The following is a 9,033-nucleotide window of genomic DNA, read 5'->3' on the forward strand; positions in this document are numbered from 1 at the left end:
ACTAGATTTTACCTTTTTTTTTTGCCAGAGATGCTCTACCAGTTTCGCCGATGACACGTCACAACAATAATCACATGACTCCATTATACCAATCAGACTTGTCGTTCTATGATCAAGCTGGCCTATTTAATCACGTGGCGTCTTTAAAGCACCGTGAAAAATTGGGTTCGATAGAGAGCGCTGTCATCAACATGACTCGAAAGCGTGGATTTTAATCCCTCCCCCAGTTTTTATTTGGCACCGAGTGACAACGTAATATGATCCTTTTAGTTTTATAATAGGAAATATGTTTTCTCCACTAGAGGGCATTCATGCTCTTTGCCCGAATAATGCTTAAAAAAAAAATTCTGTCGCCAAAATTTTTTTGTTATTGTATTTCTTTGGCTTAATGTGGTTATTTAAATGTTATAGTACAGGAAAATAATAATATAAATAACTACGAAAAAAGAAATACCCCCTCCAAAAAAAATCAAACATCCTTAGCAGTGTCTCACAATGTTACTCATTACTTGTATTCTTTTCACCTAATACTTTTTTACTTTTACTTGAGTACATTTTTCTGGATGACTACTTTTCCGTGAGTAATATTATTTTGAAGTAAAGCTACTATTACTTGAGTAAAACCTTTGGCTACTCCACCCACCTCTGAACATGTCTGATCTCCATAAATCTTGTTGATATATCTATTTGGGGGGGGGGGGTTAACCAAAGGCGGAGTTTGACTTTTGGGCAAAGGGGGGCACAACATGTTGATGACCCCAAAACGCAGTGTAAGCAATAAAATTAACTTACAAGAATTTGTATAATACTAAGTTGAAAATGAGTGTTTTTTTGTATCCCATCATTCTTAAATCAGGCTGCTTAGGACAGCTATACTTTTCGCCAAGATCGTCATCCATTGAATATGGTACGCCCGCCGGTGTCGTGCCAATGTAGTTACCCCAGTCAAAAATTGTATCCCCCGTGCGGAGCCATATGGAGGTAGATTTGCGTCCTCATTATTCGATCCAAAAAAAAAAAAAAACGTGTTTGAATGCAAAAATAAATTTGAAACTCAAAAAATGCATATGAAAGCTATTTTTCTTTTCATTTTTGTTTTGATTAAGTCTTTTTTTTTTTTGTTTTTTTTTTTTGATTGAAGCAACTTTTTTGATTGAAGTCATGTTGTTTTGCGTTTGGGCCACATTTTAGCTAGGACATTTGTGTCTTTATCCTTTATGCCCTCATCTATGACTGACTGTGTCACTGAAATAAAAATCTGGTTTACCCACAATTTCCTAAAACTTAACAGTAATAAAACTGAGGTGCTCCTCGTTAGCTCTAAATTCACCATCTCGAAAAACCATAACATATCCATTCCCATTGACAACTCCACTGTTTCACCCTCCCCCCAAGTCAAGAGCCTAGGAGTAATCCTCGACAACACACTTTCCTTTCAATCGCACATCAATAACATTACCCGGATTGCCCACTTTCACCTACGCACCATTAATCGCCTCCGCCCTTCCCTCACACCACATTCTGCTGCAATCCTGGTTCACAGCCTTGTCACTTCCCGTCTGGACTACTGCAACTCCCTCCTCTTCGGCCTCCCTCGTAAAACTCTCCATAAACTCCAACTGGTCCAGAATTCAGCTGCCCCCATCATAACCCGTACCCCGTCCATCCACCACATCACTCCAGTCCTCCAACAGTTTCACTGACTCCCGGTCCACTTTCGAATACAGTTCAAAGTTCTCCTCCTCACATTCAAGGCCATCCATAACCTCTCCCCTCCATACCTGTCTGATCTCATTCATGTTACTACTCCCTCCTGTGCCCTTAGATCCTCCTCCTCCATACAACTGTCTGTCCCCCCCGCTCGCCTTAGTACCATGGGGAGCCGAGCGTTCAGCCGCTCGGCTCCCCGACTTTGGAATTCACTCCCACCCGATCTCAGGAACACAGATTCCCTCCCCCTTTTTCAAACAAAACTCAAAACTCACCTGTTTAGACTAGCCTATACACAATAATCACTTAGTTCTGGTCTTCTTAACTGCCCCTATATCTCTTTTAGTATTTTAAATTTCCTTATACGTTATATACTTTCATTTTCTCACTTTTAATATTTTTAAATGTTTGTACGGCGACCTTGAGTGCCAGAAAGGCACCTTTAAATAAAAAGTATAATTATTATTATTATTATTTATTATTCAATGAAAAAATAAGTCGCTTCAAACAAAAAATACTGTATATATTTTCAAACGAAAAATCACTTCAATCAAAAATAGAAAAGTTCAATCATAGAAAAAAGTTTTTTAATGCGAAATAATATTTGAGACTCAAATATTTGCATTTGAACACTTAATTTTTAATTAGAAAAGTTTTCATTGATTTTAGCAATCCTTTTTGTTTTGGGGCCATATTATGGGTAGGACATTTGTGTCTAAATAATTCAATCCCCCAAAAATATTTTCAAACAAAGAAAAAAATCATCTGAAAGATAAAATTGCCCTCCCCTAATTTTTTTAATAATATGCAAAGCAAAAATAGTAACATGATCGGTCCCAAAAAATAATTTTGACCCATTATAAAAATATATGTTTTTGTTCGTTTCATTCATTATTGTTGTTTGCTTTAATGCTTTTACAACTTTTATAGATACAGTATATAGGAAAGTCAATTACATGCAATGAAACTTTTCGGCCACCAGTGGGCCCCCCCCCCCCCCCTTAAACTCCGCTTATAGTTTTAACATGTACTGGATCATCATTAATCCAAAAGACGCCTTCAGTTTTCAGTTTATAATGTGGATTCAAGCTATTTAAGCCACAGTGGTTGTCTTCCCTGTTGGGTTAGCAATAGCATGATGATGTTGTTGTTGCCAAATGTGTTGAATGGATTGACTATCTGCATGCCAATGAGTTGTTCACTCACACTGTGGCAAAACTCTTCATTTGTGCCACTCCTCCTTTAGAATGAGGCGATCTTTGGGGGCAGAGATGTCAGGAAATTGTTATAGGAAGATGATAGGTAATGCCTCAAAATTCCTCCTCTATTTTGAGATGGCTTTTCAAGTTTGATGTGAATGGATTATTTCCCACCTCTTTCAAAACCAGCAGTCCTCCCCATTCAAATTTTTTAGAGCAGTACTTCTCAAATAGTGGTGCGCGCCCCCCACCAAGGGGCTGCAGAGCGATGCAGGGGGTTATGCATGTGACCTCGGGAAACATACTTTTTTGCCATACTCAAATAAAGTGTAATTGCACATCCACTCAGTAGGCGGCAGTGGCGCTCTAATTTTCAAAGTGTACGCAGTATTTTTTAACCAAACAAGGGCACACAGCAAAGTACTGGTGATATGAAGAACTACGACGAGGAACTATGACAAAGCGTATGTTGCGTTTGGCTTTTAGCTTTGACTTCTAATACAGTGGGAGATGAGGAATGTTTACTGTGTCTAAACATGTTTGCTGTGGAAACCAGGAAGCCAAATCAATTAAGACATCACTAAGACATTAGACCCTGATCACTTTGATAAACCGATTAGTTCTTTTTGGTTCAGTGAAAATGTGCCGAATACAGTGATCCCTCGCTACTTCACGCTTCAAACTACACGCCCTCAATCCATCGCGCATTTTTTTTTTCAATTAAAATGAAATCAAATAAAATACAGCCGATCACAAAGTCTCACTCTCCCTCCCTGCTCTTTGTTCGTCAGGCACGTCACTGGAGTTGCTTATTAAAGTGAACGATGTTGACAGATGTTTGTGTTTGATCTTGCCAGAATCACGGACTTCAAAAGCGCCGCATGTGCCAATTATCATTTAACTTGTTAAACAGTTGCTGTGGCAACTCATTGTGTGTCAGTGAGGAGCTTGAGAGTGAAGGTGATAGTAACTTTTCTCGTAGGCACCATCTAACTGTTTGCATTATTCTAACACACTTAATATAATCAATCAGGAAATAGTATCTTTTCTCGTATTTACTAAACGACTGTTTAAAAGTAATCTAGTCACTTTACTGATTAATTTATTATCAAAGTAACTGTTACTTTAAAAGTAATTTATCATAAGAATGACAACAGAAATATGTCATCGCATGTAATTGACTTACCGATAATTGAAATTAAAGGGGTAAACCCAGGGGTGAAAGTGGGCCAGAACGGTCAGGAACGCAGTTCCGGTATAAGATTCAGGGCCAGAACGCAGTTCCGGTACAAGATTCAGGACCAGAATGCTGTTCCAGTACACGGTGCTTTAATTCCGAAAATATGACGGCAACTGTCAGAACAAACGCTACGTAAAAAAAAAAAAATAAAAAAAAAATACGAAGCTGCCACTCATGCATTTCATCTCCAAGAAGAAAACAATCTATCAACATCAGATTTACTTACACAAGTGTTAACAACAAGCATAAAAAAGTGCTTGTGTAGAGTAATCCGTTTCCACTAATATTTATTACCGGTATTTATTTTATTCCATGGACGGCATGGAGGTTTCCCCAGCTGCTGCAGTTATCTGAGTCTGACGATGATGAGTCACGTCAATGTGGGAATGCAAAATGCGTGGACTCATTTATCCGTTCAATTGGCTGACATGCTGACATGTGATCAGCAGAGATAGATTGGTTCAAATGTGCATGTTTTCTGGAACAGCAAAAAAAAAACAACAACAACAACAATAAAAAAGGTTGTTGAATTGATGCGACCAAAAAAAAGGGCAATCCAACATAAAATGGATCAAATCTTTAAGAGCAAGGAAAGAGTTGAGGAGGCTTATTTATCATATTTAGTTTTATTTGCTCTGATGGGGAGGTTCACAACATCTTAGTTGTCATTGTGCACTTTGGACTTATATTTGTTCATTTATGTTAGGCTACTTATTCATTTCCTTATCATTTAAAAAAAGTCAATGTTTGCACGATCTTCAAAATATATTGCATTTAACTCTGCATAATATAAGTATTTTGTAGTTATTTTTTGAATGTATGTTACTTATATCTTTGTTATTTAAAAAAAAAAAAGGAAATGTTTACATTAAGTTAAATTTTAATATTCAATTTTAATATACATCCTATGTTCTTAAGTAGTTAAAAATTAGATATGGCATTTAGTATGTGAGGAAATGGAAAATAAAATTTAGGAGGTGGAGGTTGGGGTTATTGCTGTTTTTGTTAACTTTTATTTTGCAAATCATTGAAAAAAAACGACTTTGAATTAAAATCAGTTTGTGTATGTGTTATAAAAATAACTGTGCTAAAACAGTTTTCTTTGCATTTCAGTAGTTTAAGAGGTTTGACACCCCCCCCCCCCAAAAAAAAAAAAAAAAAAAGAAAGACAAAAAAAATAAATACATAAAAATTCTTCACGTCGGGGAGTTCCGGCAAGTCATTCCAGCCACTTTCACCCCTGGGTAAACCGGAATTTTTCACATGAGGCTTAATCTTCGAGTTAGCAGATGTTTAATTAGTCGATGGAGTCAGGGCCTTCCCTGACTAATTTGGTACCCTAGGCAACATATTTGTTGGCGCACCCCCACCATTTTCACGACATATATTTCAACACTAACATTATCGCTTTGTAATTTATTATATAAAAAAGACAACAATGAACAAGTGCAGAAATTAAAAGAAAAATGCTCTAATAACTATTCAAAAGCACCAATTAAAAAACACTTAAAAAACAAATGAATAAAATAAATTACAATTGTTATTACAATATGATTAACGCCCACCCACACAAACCATATAAAGACACACAGAACACTTTAACATTAAATTGAAAATATAAAAAAAAAAAATTCACCTTGACCTATAACCTTACTCACCTTGTCTTCACTGATTCAAAAGCATCTATTGCACTTTCATATGACAGTTGTTTTGGAAGGTGCACTTCTTTCCTGGACTTGGTGGGCTTGGGCTTGGTGCTGATGTGGATAAGTTAGCTGTAAAAGATGGCCCAGGATGTACAGAGGTAGAAGGAAAATATTTCACAAGAGCATCTACAAAGAGAAGAAAGTGGAATGTTACATTACATTAGTAAAATAGCTTTTGATTGTGAAACCAGCATGACATAACCATAATAGTGCCTAAATTCTTGCTGCCTACTGTACCTGTGTATTGGATCTGGCCACTATCTTTGATAAGCGTAGTTAAAAGAAAATTAATTCTTGAAGCACTGCAGCTACACAGGACTATCCAATAATAATGAATTAAATAATATATGATCGCAAAAAAATTTTTTGAAAATTGAATATATTTTTTTACATTAACGTGATCGCCATTTGAATGAATTAATGACACATTTAATAACAAATGTTTGCTTTTAAATCCATGGCACTTTTAGTCCCCCATACCACAGAACTTTGAAATTATTAATTGCATATTTAATGGTGTATTTATTTAATTAACCTTGGCACTTTTAGGCAAGGCAAATTTATTTGAAAAGCACAATTTAACACAACATAAAAGTGGTCACATCACATGAAAATAAGCAAGACAATTTTAGTCCCCAAAACACTTTGTCCACATTTCTCTAAAATGGGAGGGGGAGTAAATTTAACTGAAACGAATCCACAGCTGGCTGAATAATGAAAATATTTCTAAAACAACAGCCTGGCTAATGATACAGTATAATTTAGATTTAGCAGTAAGTCATATAAACTCTATGTAAATAACCGCTAGCTTGCAGTTGTGCTAAGTATACGTGCTTATGCGGTTGAAAAAATAATCACAACAAACCTGTTTTTCTTCACGTTTATGCTCTTTTCTTTCTTTTTCTTCTGACCTGGACTGGAGGGCTTTTGTCTTTTAATGAAGTTGACTTGTCACCGTAACGTCGCTCAGTTGCGGAGGCTAAAAATAGCACCTTCAGGTAGCTCGCTGGTCTGCTGGGTGATGAGACTAGGGTCTGTGGTGAAATTATCACATCACAGGAAAAAGTGAAACGAGCAGAAGGCACACTAGAAAAATGATTTCATTATTATTTGAAGACTTATTACGAACGGTTTTGTTGTTCTTTTGTTTTATTGTTTTGTAAACATTTTTGAATACTGCTATCATCAAATATTATTTGAATATTTTTCTTGACGCCCTTTGGGACGCTACTCCGCCCTTAGGCGACAGCCTAGCTCGACTTTTGGGCAGCACTGGTCTGGATGGAGTTGATTTCAACCAACGTTGACTGATGCTAGCAAGGTCACTCTGGAGCCCTGAAACTAAAAAATAACTGACAAACTGCATGGAAATTGTTGAAATCAACTCCACTGACAAATTGAACCCTTGCTAACATTAAGCCTAATGCCAAAAATTCTGAACTTCGGGTTAGGGTTTAGAGTTAAGAGCATCTCAGTGCAAATGTAAAACAATGCAAATTGACTGCACAATAATCAATAACGCACAAATGAATTGTGCAATAAACAGTGCAAGAAACACAAAGGTTGGGGCAGCGTGAACGAGCGCACACAACCTGGAAGTAGGCCGGACACATGCGCGGTCAGTTTGGCCACGAAATGTGGCGGCAACTAAGCACTTTACACTCAATCGGACATACAACACATCTCAAAGATGTTAAACGAGCACGTCACCTCACAGAATAAATGTACAACACGAATATGATGAAACAATGCTTGCCCACAGTTGCAAAGGCAAAGCTACGAAACGGCCACGCATGGAGCGGCTTTAACCTATCGCTGGAACCCTCCAGAATGAAGGAAAAATACTCACGTTCATCCATGGATGCACAGAGATCGACATTCCCTCGCACATTTCAACAGGTGGCTGCAAATGTACACCCCGCATTCGTCATGCCTTTCTTAGTCCCAAAACACTTGTGTGACTCGAGAGACTCGAGAGAAAACAGGAAGTAACGGTGAGCGGTTACCATGGAAACGGACTCTTAGTGAGAAGATGGGAACCTTTCTTACATATACATATGAGGCAATGACAAAATACGAACGCAAAGACACTAAGGAAACTTTAATCAGATTACTGGTTTGGGAAAATGAACATGTTACATTGCTTGTTACTGAAAGAAAGTAATCAGATTACAGTAACGTGTTACTTAATAACGTGTTACTGACAACACTACCCACAGTTTGTAAGAGCTTGCCTAATGGGATTCTACTCCTTTCATCTTTCATTGTGATGGTGGGGATTTTCTCTGCTCTATGACTGTTTTGATAACCCCTAGCTTGTTTTCCAGTGGGTGATGGGAGTCAAAGAGAATGTATTGGTCTGAAAGTAGGTTTTACTGTTTGTCAACCTTAAAATTGATGTTTTCATCCTTCCCAGCCAACACTTCACGGTACAAAAATGGTAAGCATGTAATCTTTACGTCTTTCTCCGAAGAACGGATATTTCTGTGCACAGTATTGTTGTGTTAAGGAGAGAACAATGAATGTTTTACAACCAAAAGCATGGCAGTCTACCCCATTGTGGCTCATACAGTAGTATGAAAAAGTATCTGAACCTTTTGGAACTGCCTAGAATCACCATCAAATGTGATCTGACCTTTGTCAAAATCACAGAGATGAAAATAGTGTCTGCTTTAACTAAAAACCACCCAAGCATTTATAGGTTTTCATATTTTAATGAGGATAGCATGCAAACAATGACAGAAGGGGGAAAGATAAGTTAGTGAACCCTCTGCCTAAGGAGACTTAAAGAGCAATTAAAAATTTTTTTACCAAACATTTTAAGTCAGGTGTGTGCCCAATCACTGATGAGTGGTCTAAAGCTGCCCTGCCCACTATAAAAGAAACACCTGGTAAGAAATGTCTTGATGAGAAGCATTGTCTGATGTGCATCATGGTTCGGTCAAAAGAGCTGTCTGAACACCTGCGATCAAGGATTGTTGATTTGTATAAAGCTGGGAATTGATACATCAAAAAACCATCTCTAAAAGTCTGGATGTTTATCAATCGACAGTCAGAGAAGTTGTCTACGAATGGATAGAGTTTGGCACTGTTGCTTCTCTCCCGAGGAGTGGCCGTCCACCAAAGATGACGCCAATAGTTCAACGCAGAATACTCAGATAGGTAAAAAAGAACCCTT

The sequence above is a fragment of the Corythoichthys intestinalis genome, chromosome 20 (genome assembly GCF_030265065.1).
Source record: "Corythoichthys intestinalis isolate RoL2023-P3 chromosome 20, ASM3026506v1, whole genome shotgun sequence".
Lineage (NCBI taxonomy): Eukaryota > Metazoa > Chordata > Actinopteri > Syngnathiformes > Syngnathidae > Corythoichthys > Corythoichthys intestinalis.